Raw genomic sequence first — 13,993 nt, forward strand, 5'->3', positions numbered from 1 at the left:
ATTTGGGAAGTTCAAAATTGGGGCACCATACCTGTCCATTATATGGAGAAAAATCCTAAAATGTTTTTCTCAAAAAAGATAATTTCTTTATGACTGAAGAAAGAAAGACATGAACATCGTGGATAACAAGGGGGTGAGTAGATTATATGTGAATCTTTGTTTTGGAAGTGGATTTCTCCTTTTTAAACAGATCTACATATGTTGATTTTAATGATCAAGCATAAAACAAAACATAGATCCAACTTCTCTCTCAGAGGTATATTCTGATGCATTCATGTGCTGGACACAGGCACTTCATGCATTGGTGTAAGTCTGCTCTCCTGTATCCAAACTAATGGACTCCTGTTTTCTACAAACTTGAAGTATACCGTTTTCTAGGTAAAAATGGGATCCTGCATGTAAAGCTCATTCAGCTACCTCAGATGAATTTCAAAGTATTTAAACAAGCTGTTTAAGGTCTCCAACATGTTTCTCCACCATTGATTTAAACACACAATAGTTATTGAAGGTCACCAGTTCTCTCCCAAGGTGAGCCTCATTAAATTTTTCAGTCATTTCTTTAATGAACTCTCTGATGTATAAATGTATAAGATCAAAAGTCAACATAAATTATAAGTTGAAATGCCACATGTAATTTGTGTATGTAAAAAACAGTACTTGAAATTTGATTTCACTGGAACTATTCACTCCTTGTATTATTTCTCTTTTTTATGTTTGTGCATACCAGACAAAAGTCATTTCAGTGCATTAAGGGTCAGCCACCCTATACTTTTCAATCCACTGACTTCCGTTCATGCTCATACAAAAGTGCGACACAGGAAATGCAAGATGGTGCAAATTTCACTGCCTTCCAAAGTTCAAGTTTGGTGAATTTTGCTCTGCTAATTTTTTATCATGAGAAGATGAGTAACCAATAGAAGATCAGCATGGCATTTTAGCTGTATTAAGAGAATGCAAAACTAAAAGGGGTATTTCATCCAAAATTTTAATTATGTTATCATTTACTCACCCTAAAGTTACAGGCTTGGAACAACTTTCTTTGGAAAAAAGATATATTTTCCTGAGAACAACACAAGATATTTTGATATGAGTGTTGATAACCAAACAGTTTCTGGTCCATAGAAAAATATCACAGGAATGCAGCAGGTTTATTGGATACAATTTGTTAAAAATTGCTTTAAACTTAATATTATTCTGACAAATATAAAACAAGCAGGTCAATCATTAAGGAATTTTTTTGTTTGTTTGTTTCACACACTATGATCAAAGCACTTAAGTTTTTAGTGATCTTCGAAAACAAACTGTAGGTATCAGCCCTGCTTTAGCCTATAGATTTGGCTTGGATACAAAGTACTGCATTGGTGAGCAACATTGCAAGGCATGGAAGTTTCAGAAGCTTAAAATCTAGCAATATATCAAGAATAAAATAATTTATTACCTCCCCTAGAATTTAAATCTGCATAGAACAGTTGTCAGATACATTTTAAAATAATATTAATATGGAAGATTTAATGTATTTTCATATAATATCCTCTCGTCAATAGATCCCTCAAATAAAATCAGTAAGTGCTTCATGAGCAGCGGCCAATCGATCCAAGCGAGCTTGCAGGTCTTTGCGTCTTTTGCTAACATCAGTGTCCTCAAAGAGGAGCTCACTCACATTTGCCCCATCTAATAAACCTAAAATGTCAGTAGCCAAGAGCTGAGAAGTTTGCTTTAGTATGAAAAGGGTGATCATCATAGGCAGTTGGTCAGCCATCCGCTGCACTACAATCTGAATGAAAACAAGGAGATATGAGATTTTAAGTTACTTCCACAAATCACAAGCACTGCATTGCAATTTGTTACTGAAACCTAGGCAAATATCTACCTCATAATACGACTCCAGCATATGACTGTACTTGCACCTTTTGTCAAACATAGGTAACTCTTCTTCTGAAAATTTGTCATTGGCAATCTCATTTAAGATCTTCAGGAATATGGGATCTTGAGTGTAGATCAAGTTTTCCATTTCAAAATGTTCAGAGATCCTCTGCTCTGCCTTCTCTTGCTGACTCGACAGAATGTTGTTGATTTTGACCTATAGAGACAAGTAAAGAAGTACAGACAAAGGAAAACTTAAAACTGGATTAAAAATGGCAATATTTGCCATTAATTGCACTTCGCGTCAGGTGGTTCTTTGCCCCCGCATCGTGCATTTAAAATCTTTGAATGCATGGCAAGCTGTTGGTCATTTGCCAAGTTATAGACAAGTTAAAACTAGTATTGCTTTTTGCAGCGCAGTATTTGACCAAATGGGTAAAAATTATTTTTGTCAGTTACAGCACGTTTGCTCTAGCATTCTGCCGGCTTCAAATCAGACACAGAGATGAAATAGTGTGAAAAGATCACATTATTTGAATGAATTATAGCATTTATTTTAATAAATAATCAACTGATTGAGAGAGAGAGAGAGAGAGATGGCAGTTGTATGTACGTGACCTGCATGCTGCGTCTCTCTCTACAAACAACTACTTAATTCACAGCGATTTTACCACCTCATTGCTGAGGAATATAATGTAGTGATCTAGTATCTAGGCTATTTTAATTTTAAAAATCGCAGGGAAGCATTGACAGCAAGTTTATCTATGTGCACAGCTACCTGTGCATTAAATTGTTTTACTGCATACCTGCCAGCCAATCAGAATCCAGTATTCTGGCAGACCATGGAATAAGACAAATATATACCTCAGTGATGTCATGAAGGACAGGGAAGTTCTGGAAACACTGGTGGGCCACATCAAGTAAATGTCTACTGGTGACGTCTTCGGGAGAAATGCATAAAACAAGAAGACAAACAGCCACATGTGTTAAAATTGTTAGTCATTCAGAACCAGAACATCTTTGAACACAAAGTTGTGTGATGGTACCTTTCATGTTTTTGAGTAAGTCATTGGCTGGGTTCTCAAGTTTGGCCACATGTTTCTGCAGAACAGTCTCAAAAACTTTGTAGTTGCTGAAGCCGGGCAGTTCCCTCCCTCTGTTTTTGAGACTCACGTCTTTTGAATTGGAAACTTGTTTGGAAACCAGATGATTTCTTGGTTTACTGAATTACTGACTTTTAGAAAAGCAAAACAACAGTGAAAGTATGTTTCTTCGAATTGAAAATATACTCACAGGATGTCTTTGTACGGTTAAGATGATCATTCCACTTCTTGAATTCAGCACGAAGCTGTGCATACAAATTGTCCTCATTGATCAGCTCTCCTGATGATAAGGAGTTGATTTGATCATTGAATTTTTTTAAGGTCTGTGAGAAAAAAAAATGTAATTTGTTTTATGATCCTGTTGTGTTATCAAATAGCAAAAGCATATCCCATCAGGACAGTTAAAACAGGGGGTTGACTTCTTAGCCGAGGTTCGGGTGCAATACTGTGCCTTGCGTAAGTACTCATACCCCCCCACACACACACACATTTTATGTTGCTGCCTTATTTTAAACTGTTTTACATAACCTTTTTCCACCAATTCCATTAGTCTACACTTCATACACCATAATGACAAAGCAAATACAGAAAACCTATTCCTTAACATTTTGGTAGTGGTGTGGTCCTTGCTTGTGAAACCATAACATGAGATCAGGTTGATAACACCATAATCTTTATATATTTTTGAATATTTGTATTTTGACTTAACCAGTCTACATACTTTTAAAATATTTTTATTCTTCCATTTTTATTGTTATGTGTCTTGTTCTTGTATTTATATGTCCACATTGGAAGCGTCATTACCAAGAAAAATGTTTTGTGTGTGCAAACACACTTGGCAGTTAAGCTCTTTCTGACTCCAATTCTGAGACTGTCACTGAATTTAAAACTTTGATTAAAATAAACTCTAAACTACCTTTTAGAGTTCTCCTCCCGTAACAAAGAAATAAAGGAGGAGGAAAAAATCAGAACAAATGCAGTGAAGATCCAGCCTGAACCCACTAATTCTCACAAGCAAAAAGATTTGATGTAGTCATGATGATGTGAGATCCTACTTGAGTAAGGAATTGTTTGGCTCCTTAGGGTCTTGTGGAGGTCCGCCCTCATACCGCTTGAGCTCATTCCTCACGTCCCACAACTGCTTTTGTACGTGCTGATCAAGCTGTGGCAGTAATTTCTGGCAATGGTGGGTAAGATTTTTTAGCAAAAGTCTCTCAATTCATCCTGCCACAATATTCAGTGTACAACTAAATTCATGCTGAGCTTGAAAAGATTTCAATAAACTTCAGAAATTGGAAACCTACTTTGATATGATCAACAAGTTCCTGAGTAAGTTTGATGGCAAGACATTTCATAGTTGCTTTATCTTCTGTCAAGAGGCATCTGTAGAAAAAAAATAAGGCACTTTTTGGCATAGCTTGGTAAGGTAGTCCTTGAAAAAAGTCATAACAGTTCTTCGACCAGTGTGAGTGTCACAAAAACCTTAATAAATGCCCCTTTTAAGGGTCCATTAGCAGAGACAAACTTTTGCAATGGGGTCAATGCAAATTCAGTTGTCAACTGTCATTTGGTTTAATGACAAATATGTGTTTTAAAGTAATTTTTTAAGTAATGAATTCATAAACAAATAATAAAAAATACATATATATTCTCTTCCATGTGCAACCTGAAATGATTATGGTTTTGGAAGAAATCTCTCTCCATTTGTGTCGCCTTCTCCAGAGGAATTTTATCGTCAATCTGCTGTTGTCCTCTACACTTCACCATGATGTAACCTTTGCGGAGAGGAATCACTTTGTTGTGGACAATTTTTAGAATCCTCATCTCTGTTCCCTTGTCTATGAGGTCTGGCTTGGTCAAAATGGCTTTGAGAATGAAAAATAGTTATTTTTTTACAATGTGTTTTTGCTGACAGAAATCCTATAAGATATTTGGTGAGATATTAGTTGTTTTGTGGATAATCTGCTTCATTACCGACAGTTCTTATGCCCTCAGGATCTACTTCTTGTGCCATTTTTAAAGCTTCTGTTGTTGCAATGTCAGTGTTACAAGGGACCACAACCAGGTTTATAGTCTCTTGCTTCTCAATATATTTCATGATCAAACTTTTGATCTACAAGAAATAGCGATAGCTTTAACTTGATTGATATGAGCTTGATATTAAATATGAAATCCAAAATCAGATCATACTGCCTACCTGGTCTCCAATATCCTCTGGCTGTCCTTTTACTGGGACTCGGGTAATTCCAGGTAGATCAATCAGTGTGAGGTCACACACATCTGGTGACATGACCTCTAAAGTGATGAGCTCATCAGATATTCCTAATCCTTTTCCTGCCAGCTCATTCTGGGCTGTAACACATACACATAATTAACTATACTTATAAGTATAAAAATGTTGTTTAACAGTGTGAATAATGGTTGAGTATTCGAGCATTAAGATTCTCTTTAGCCCTTTTGACTGACATAAATGGCCCTGCTTTGAAGAAAAAATTTCAAGTATGAATCCCATCAAGTTAGTGTTTTTAAAAGGGTCATTGGATGCCCATTTTACATAAGCTGATATGATTCTTAAGGGTCTTAATGAAAAGTCTATAACATACGTTTGTTAAAATTTCTCAATGGTAGTGTAATACAACACGTTTCACCTTGAGCTGTTTTGTTTGCATGTTTCTTTAAATGCTAATGAGCTCTGCTCATCCCGCCCCTCTCTGCCATGAGATGATAAGCAGACTGTTTACTTTAGCTGCATTTAACCACGAAACTTGCTAACAAGCACATTATTAGGAAAGGCGATTTGCAAAGATTCATTAAAAAACCCTTATACTCACTTCTTCTGTAGGTGAAGTGGGATCACAAATGATTCCCGTAAATATAGACACATTTATGTAAATCGAAGGGCGTATTCCCTTCAAAAATGAAAGTAACGTTAATCCTTTGCGTATTCAGTGGCTCAGATGTCGGGATTAAATGATGACTGCTATGTTCATAATTGCACCAAGCAACAAAACACCTCAATCACCCAATCGGAGACATTCTTGTCTACATCCCTGTTCTGGCGTCGAAACAATGACGGTTGGACTGTTTACAGCTCACTTAGCTCAGCACTCTAAAGTAAGACGGCTGTGTCAACTATCTTGGGAGCAATCTGGGTCGGTGTGATTTCACACAGTCAAGAAGCTGAGAATGGCTTGATTTGAAAAAAGGGGTTATGATTTATATGGACTTTTTGTCATTATAGGGTGGTTGTGTGCACACACTCCCAACACAAATTTATGTTCAAACAACATGTAAAAGAGAGTTTTGCATCTGATGACCCCTTTAAGCATTTTACATTTATTATAAAATAATAATTCAAGGCAGTAACAATTTAAACAATATATTTTATTTGTGAACTTATGTTCAGTATTTCTTTTTAGTAGTTAAATGTAACTATTTTTGAAATTTTTCGGATCATCAGTCTTTAAAGCTTGGTAAAATATTGGTCACCAACATTCAGACTGATTCAGCAACACACACAAACACAAGAGGAGGGATCTATCGCATTAACCAATCACAGCCAATTCAGCTCCTCTCATGTGATTTTCCTCTATTCATTCTCAATTAAGGGGATGTTAAAACTCAATGGGCTCAGGGGAGGTGAGACAGATGCGGACTCCCACTGTTCATGTCTTCCTTTCTTTTTTCAGCTGCAAAAAAATTATGTATTTTGAGAGAAACATTTCAGGATTTTTCTCCATATAATGGACTGATATGGTGCCCCGATTTTGAGCTTCCAAAATGCAGTTTCAGTGCGGCCTCAAACGATCCCAAGTGCGGTTGTAAATGATCCCAGCCGAGGAAGAAGGATCTTATCTAGCAAAACGATTGGTTTCATTTAAAAAATACAATTTAAATACTTTTTAATCTTAAACGCTCCTTTTTCGACATACCCTAACTGTCATGAACCAGAAAAAAATAGTTCAGGCAGAGTAAGACAAGATGAGCATTTGACATTAAAAAGTATATAAACTGTATTATTTTTATGAAAATAACTAATCGTTTCAGTTTACAACCGCATTTGGGGTCGTTTGAAGCCGGATTTAAACTGCATTTTGGAAGTTCAAAATTGGGGGACCATACCAGTCCATTATATGGAGAAAAATCCTCAGATGTTTCCCTCAAAAACATAATTTCTTTACGGCTGAAGAAAAAAAGACATGAACATCTTGGATGACAAGGGCCCCTGCCTTCATTTGAAGAATGTTTTTTCTTTGTCACCTAAAAGTCCAGTTTTAGGTGGAGGAACAAAATTCAGAGTTTAACTGAAATTAAATTACTTAGCAAATCGAAAAGACCAAACCTGCAGAAAACCTTCAGCCACCATTGGATACCTTCGTTGGGCCAATTGGATGGACCTTACAATATTGATTTTAATTAAACATTTCATTCAATATTAAAAATGATAGATACAAATAGTTACTAAATGTAGTCTTAAAATTGAGTATTTTACCCAATATTTGTATTCTGTATTTGTGCAAATGTAAAAGATGTGTGTATTTTTATACTTTTATACTCAAATATCACACTAGCTATCAGCTTTGCAACATGCAGTTTTACTAACCTGTTTTAACATGTCTTTCAACTGATGAAGGATCTTCAAATTCAAATTTCCTCTCATACTGAGTTGACTGTGCTGCCTGTCCACTTGCCGCTCTGCTGGCATTAACAGGCCCTGCAACGTGGTTAAAATCCAGTTGTAAGATTAATCATTTTGAGCCAACTGCACAAAACCCCTCAAGTTAAGAAAAAGAGATTGCAAGCAGTTTTACTAATATTGTGTAACTAATGATAAATCCATAAATCAGTTTTCTTCTTACGGTAGGTTAAAACAGCCTTCCAGTTGACTCCTGTTTGCTTCTTCAGCCTCAGCTCTAATGGACATCTAGTGACAATTCCTATCAAACATAACTGAGTTAGCAATCAAAAGAAAACTAACTGTGGAAAATTATTGAAACAAGTGCTTTATATATTGAATTTATAAAAATGTGTAAGGTTAGTTAGTGAGGTACCCTGTAAAAAATAAAAAAAAAAAACACAATTTGTTGAGTCAGCTTAAAATAATACCCTGCTGCCTTATTTTAAGTTCAGTCAACTAAAATAAGTTTAGTCAACTTGAAATGTTAAGTTGTACTAAGTAACAACTTAGATATTTGTGTTTGCTGAACTTAACAGGTGGGTAAGTAACCCAGCTGCCTTAAAATTTTAAGTTGATTCAACTCAAATATCTAAGTTGTCACTTAGTATAATTTAACATTTCAAGTTGAATAAACTTTGAGTTGACTGAACTTAAAATTTTAAGGCAGCCAGGTTACAAATTATTTTAAGTTGACTCAACAAATTGTTTTTTACAGTGTACTCCTACTCATTAATGCAAATATCTAATTAGCCAATCATTGGGCAGCAACTTAATGCATAAAATCACAAATGCATAGTCAAGACGTTTATATTCAGACCAAACTGAAAAATGGGTAAGAAATTACTTAAAACTACGGGTGTGACAGATTGCAAAACTCAAAGTTCAAATCATATTGCTGTTTTTGGGGTCACAGATAGGATGAGGAGGACTCTCCTCCCGGGAGTCCGTCCTCCTCCAAAACCCCCTCCTAAAACTTGGTATTTTCTGTTCTCTTGTTTGTCGGCTGTTTTGTGTACTATGGTTTATCCCTAATTGCCTGCACCTGAGTTTGTAATCACCATGTCTATTTATTGTGTGTGTTCACCATGATGACTTGTCGAACCTTAATGTTGCCACCCCGTGTTCCTGTGTTTACCCCGCTTCATTGGATTATTAAAGACTTTCACGTTTTACTTTGTCGTTGTTCGTTTGTTTTGTGTAATCGTGACACCCACATTCAAGTGTTTGTAAAAAAAGAATGTGTGAAGCTGAATAAAATGTTTTTGTTTACAAGTAGAAACCCTAACTGAGAAAAATGACTCAGTGGAGTTGTAATTGTAACAAGAAAATATCAATATTTGAAATAGGTTTGTCTTTAAGCGTTTGGAAAAAAGTTTATCCTAAAGCATTTGTATAAATGACTGAGCTGAGACACGTGTTTTGGGAAAAATGCCATGCAGTAATCGCTAAATTTTTTGGTTTTAAATTCAAGGAGTTTGACGTCAAAATTAAACTCTCATTATGACTGGGGCACTACTGAAGCATTATTACGTGAGGAGCAAGAGACGAGACTAAAATCTTCTCCGTCAGAGACCAACTGCACTGAAAAAGGTAAGAATCACATTAAATATGACCACATTTATGCTGGAATTTTGTAAAGGCACTATTGTAATGAGGTATAAATTAAATATAATTGTGTTTCTACTTCTTACCAGTTAACAGTTAGTTTGTGCTTGTTATTATTTATTTCGGTGGACAAGCAGTTGTTTTAGAATATAATAATAATAATAATAATAATAAAAAATAATAGAATAGGATAGGATAATAATAAAGAAATAAGTCACTCTAAATCAACACTTCCAATGAAATGAATTGAAATGAAATAAAATTTAAAAATAAAATTTATGTCGACTAAAACTGTTTTTACTTCACAGGATCTGAATGATGAAGATGCCCTGGAAATCCAAGAAGATCCAATCGCTTCCCATCAACAATCCCACACCTCAGAAATGAAAATTCTTATAATTTACTTGTTTGTCACTCCAAACCTGTAAGACTTTTATTAATCTTCGAAACACAAATGAACATATTTTAAATGAATTCTGAGAGATTTTCCTCCCTCCTTTGACAGTACATGCAACTACCACTTCGATGCTTTAAAAAGTTCATAATCAAACAGTTTTTGCAGAGCCATGATTGCTTCATATGATGAACAGTTTGAATTTTGAGTAGCATTGCTAACAGTTTGCATGTTAGCATGCTAACAGTTTGAATAGCATTTTATTCACATATAAATATTGATCAGTAAACATAAACAGAAGTACTTGCTTGACACATAAGAACAAACCTCATTAATTCTTGCAGAAGCTTAAACATGCTGCTAACGTGACGATTGTGTATATGTGAATTAGTAGCTAAGTTAGATCCGATCATTATATAAAGTGATCAAGTCACTTCAGAAAATTTTGACTAATTTGCTCATTTCTTATAGATTCATGATCTCTTTACAAACTTTTTGATGCGTCAAAGTGGTCCTTGCATAAACTGTGAAGGGAGGGACGGACACCTCTCAGATTTCATTGAAATATCTTCATCTATTTTCTGAAGATGAACAAAAGTCTTACCAGTTTGGAACAACATGTGGGTGAATAAATGATGACAGAATTTCCTTTTTTTTTCAGGGAAACTAACTGAAGTGAAGTGTGCTTAGCTTGTAGTGTTAAGATATTGTGGACTGCAGAACATACATTTTAAGTTTCAAAGTTTACTCTGTAAAACGCTTTTGAATGCTATTCATTTTTATTTGCTGATATAATGTTTTAAATTGAAATTGATATTTTATCAAAACACTTTTTTTTTCCCCCCATGAAGCTTGTAAACAGCTTTATGCAAAGGTGAATGCATTCATCTGAAAAGGATATATGGTAACACTTTAGAATTAAAGTGTTGATTCATTAATATGTGCTTTATAAGTACTAATAAACAGTCAATATGCTAGAAATATGCATGCTAATAAGCAAGTTATTATTGAGAGTTGGTCTCTAAACTAAAGTGTTACCAGTAGTGTTAATAATGCACTGTAATTTGCGTTTTTTTTGCACTGTTGTAACATTGTAAAGTAAATGGTTTGTTTTGAGACACCTGTTTACTGTTTCATTACACTATTGTAGAACATTTTTAAAAATATTTAACTACAAATTGAATAAAAATATGGCTTATTTTACGAACTTACAACTATATTTTGTAAACTGAAAAAATTGAGTTGCCAATTGAAAAAAACTGAGTTGCCATTACTTAAGCGTTCAAGTTGGAAACATGTAAAGTCTAATAGAACAAACAAGAATAAAATAAGTTTAAAAAATGTAAAAGTCTGATGTAAATAGCTGCCTCAATTTTGTTGAGTAAAATGGGCACAGCATGTTTTTTTTTTTTTAAATGTTTCGATATTCATATAACAAAATATATACAAATTAATATCTAAATAGTGACAGACATAGTAGTATACTTAAAGTATGATGTAAAGTTCACTTAAAGAAAACTTACGAGTATACTTTCAGTATAAAACTACTAAACTAATAGTTTACTGAGACTATAATTTAAAGTGTACTAAAAATGCTACAAGTATTTAATTTGTAAACTATCAGTATACCTATAAGTTCACTTTTAGTATAGCTGCAGTACAAACTAAAAACAAATGTAAAATAGTTGTGTACTACTGTTATACTTAAAGTATATACTTTTATATACTAGAGAGTGAGCCAATTTAGTCCCAAGGAGTATTGAAATAGTACACTTACAAGTATACTACTAGTACACTGATATTTCTACACTTACTACATAAAGTATACTTAAAAATATACCTGAACTTTACTTAAGTATACTTAATAAAATAAACTTGAAGTATACTTCCTTTTGGTAAGGGATACCAGTCATGTTCAAACCTGTTCCTGGAGAGCCACTGTCTTGCAAAATTTTGCTACAACCCTAATAAACACACCTGAAGCAGTTGATTACAGTCTACAGAAATATGCAGGCGAGTATGCTGGAGCTGGTTGAAGGTTGCTAAATTCTGTTGGACATCATGTCACTCTAGTTACTTAGTAATTTCTGCATAGGAGATAGTAGCACATAAACAATGCTGGTGTGAATGCACAGTTGTATTTGCTGCTATGCTATGCTATGACATGCAACTCACACTTGCAGTGTGAAACAGGTATGATAGCAGAGATAACAAAGGAGAGTAAAACCAGTCCTCACCACTCCCTCTTGGTAATGCAATTCCAGACAGCGCTTCCAACACAGAACTTTTTCCAGAACTCTGGTCTCCAATCACTACAATAGTTGGTAACGCCAAGTCCTTCTGAATGCCAATTGACCGCAGAGTGTCAATCAGATCAATGTATGGACGAATGATCTCTTCTAAATGACTGTGAACCTCTCCCTTCATTTTCTGACTATAAAGATAAAAATTTACATTTTATTTGTAAAACTGATTGCACTATATTATTCATTTCAGTTTCCATAATTTTATATACATTTTCTTATATATTTTAATTTCTCTAATAAAATTAAAAAAAAAAAAGAAATGCATATCATTGCTCTTTTGTTGATTTTAATAGCTTCCATTGTCCTCATTTGTAAGTCACCAGTGAACATCAAGTGATCATCAGTGAACAGTGCAAAATAATAAAAAATAAATAAACAGTTCATAACCCCTTGAAGTTTTTTTTAATGATTATGAGCACAAATTAAGAATGGAAAAACAAAATTAATATTTTTTTTTATTATTATACCATAGATGCAACCACAAAGCTGTCTAAGAGAAACTGTATGTATACAGAAGTAAAAGTATGAAGTTATCATGTTTGTTATTACTTATTTGTTTTATCTAGATCTCATAGCAAGAAATAAGCCAGGCTTATAAGAACATATAAATATTTATGATGATAAATATTTATCTCAAAAATAAATTAACTTGCTAACTCAATTTCAGCTTAATAATAAGAAAAAATAAAATGTACACTAACCTTTCATTTTGAGAACTATCACTATCTTCATCATCATAAGCACTACTTTGATCTGGAGATGAGAAAGCACCTGAACTGGGCATTTTGTTGATTGCGTCTGAACTGGACATTTTCCAAAAAATGAAAAGAGGTGAAAAAAAAATGAATAAGAAGTTTGTTCTAAGAATATGTCCTTTATGATGTCCTTCCTTTTCAATGTCTCTAATAAACTGTGCAATTCAGGTTTCTCCTAAACAGAGTGTTTGTGGTGATGCTGAAGAAGTTTGTCAGACTGAATTTATAGTGTACCACACCTGTTATAAGAATGTGAATGGAAACACACAGATCATGTCAGAACAAGTTTTTAACTATAATTTGTTCTGCCTGTTGCAATTTTAACTAAATGATTCAGACGGAAGAAAGTGTCAGACCTGTGTACTATTTGGACTGTTTGTGTATGTTATCCCGGTGTTTGCCCATATTTGGTCTTCCTGTTCCTGTCCTCGTTAGTCATGTCATTGTCTAATCATTATCACTTGTCTTGTTTTTGATTGGTTTGTTGTTGTATTTAAGTTTGGTTGTCCCCTTGTGTTTCTATCGGTGATTGTATTGTTATTCTGTTCCTTTCATCGTGGTTGCTGGTTCCCTGCTGTTTCCCTTTTTTGTTTTATGTACACTTTGGATTATTTAAATAAAACTGCACTTATTGGATCTCCGCTCTCCTCCTGCTTCATTCCCCGCACACTATGACTAAACTGTGACAAAGTCTACAATATTGCAGTTCATTACCATTTTTGCAGCAGAGCCCAACTGGATGATGCAGGAATGGAATGTAGTATGAGAGAGTTGTAATTGGCTGGAGATGGAGCCTGGCATCATGGTGGCTGACCTCTTCCATGAGGTGCAGGACATTCCAGAAGCTCGCATGGTGTTAAACACAAACAAAAACACAAACATTAATTTAAGGACTACAAAAATACATGGTTTATTTGATTTCTTCGAGCCTTCTCATGTATTTTCTTTATAATAAAGTATACTTATAATGCAATGCTAATTGACACAGCCTTTGTCACTGCGTAGAATACCATAAAATAATATGTAAGAAGCCCCATCATCTCACAGAAGGATTTTATTTCAAATACTCGACTGACATTATGAAGTGAGTTTGGAATAAAACATGTTATTAAATGTTGTCTTTTGGACAAGGTTAATAAACAATGTTTGGAAAGATGTTTGACATGTGTTGCCTTTTTTCCAAATGCACGTTATGACAAGCTGTGCACAGGAAGTGACTGAGTTCTTGCAAAATGACAAAACTACTTCACACAGTACTATAGAAGTTTCTCTTTCTGAACTGAAAAGAA

At 34.4% G+C, this 13,993-nt stretch overlaps 1 pseudogene; it reads right to left on the reverse strand.

Moving 5' to 3' along the window:
• Positions 1 to 969: 969 nt before the first annotated feature.
• LOC127161038 (interferon-induced GTP-binding protein Mx3-like) lies at positions 970 to 12,906 on the reverse strand (annotated as a pseudogene).
• Positions 12,907 to 13,993: the final 1,087 nt, after the last annotated feature.

Source organism: Labeo rohita, unplaced genomic scaffold (assembly GCF_022985175.1).
Source record: "Labeo rohita strain BAU-BD-2019 unplaced genomic scaffold, IGBB_LRoh.1.0 scaffold_532, whole genome shotgun sequence".
Lineage (NCBI taxonomy): Eukaryota > Metazoa > Chordata > Actinopteri > Cypriniformes > Cyprinidae > Labeo > Labeo rohita.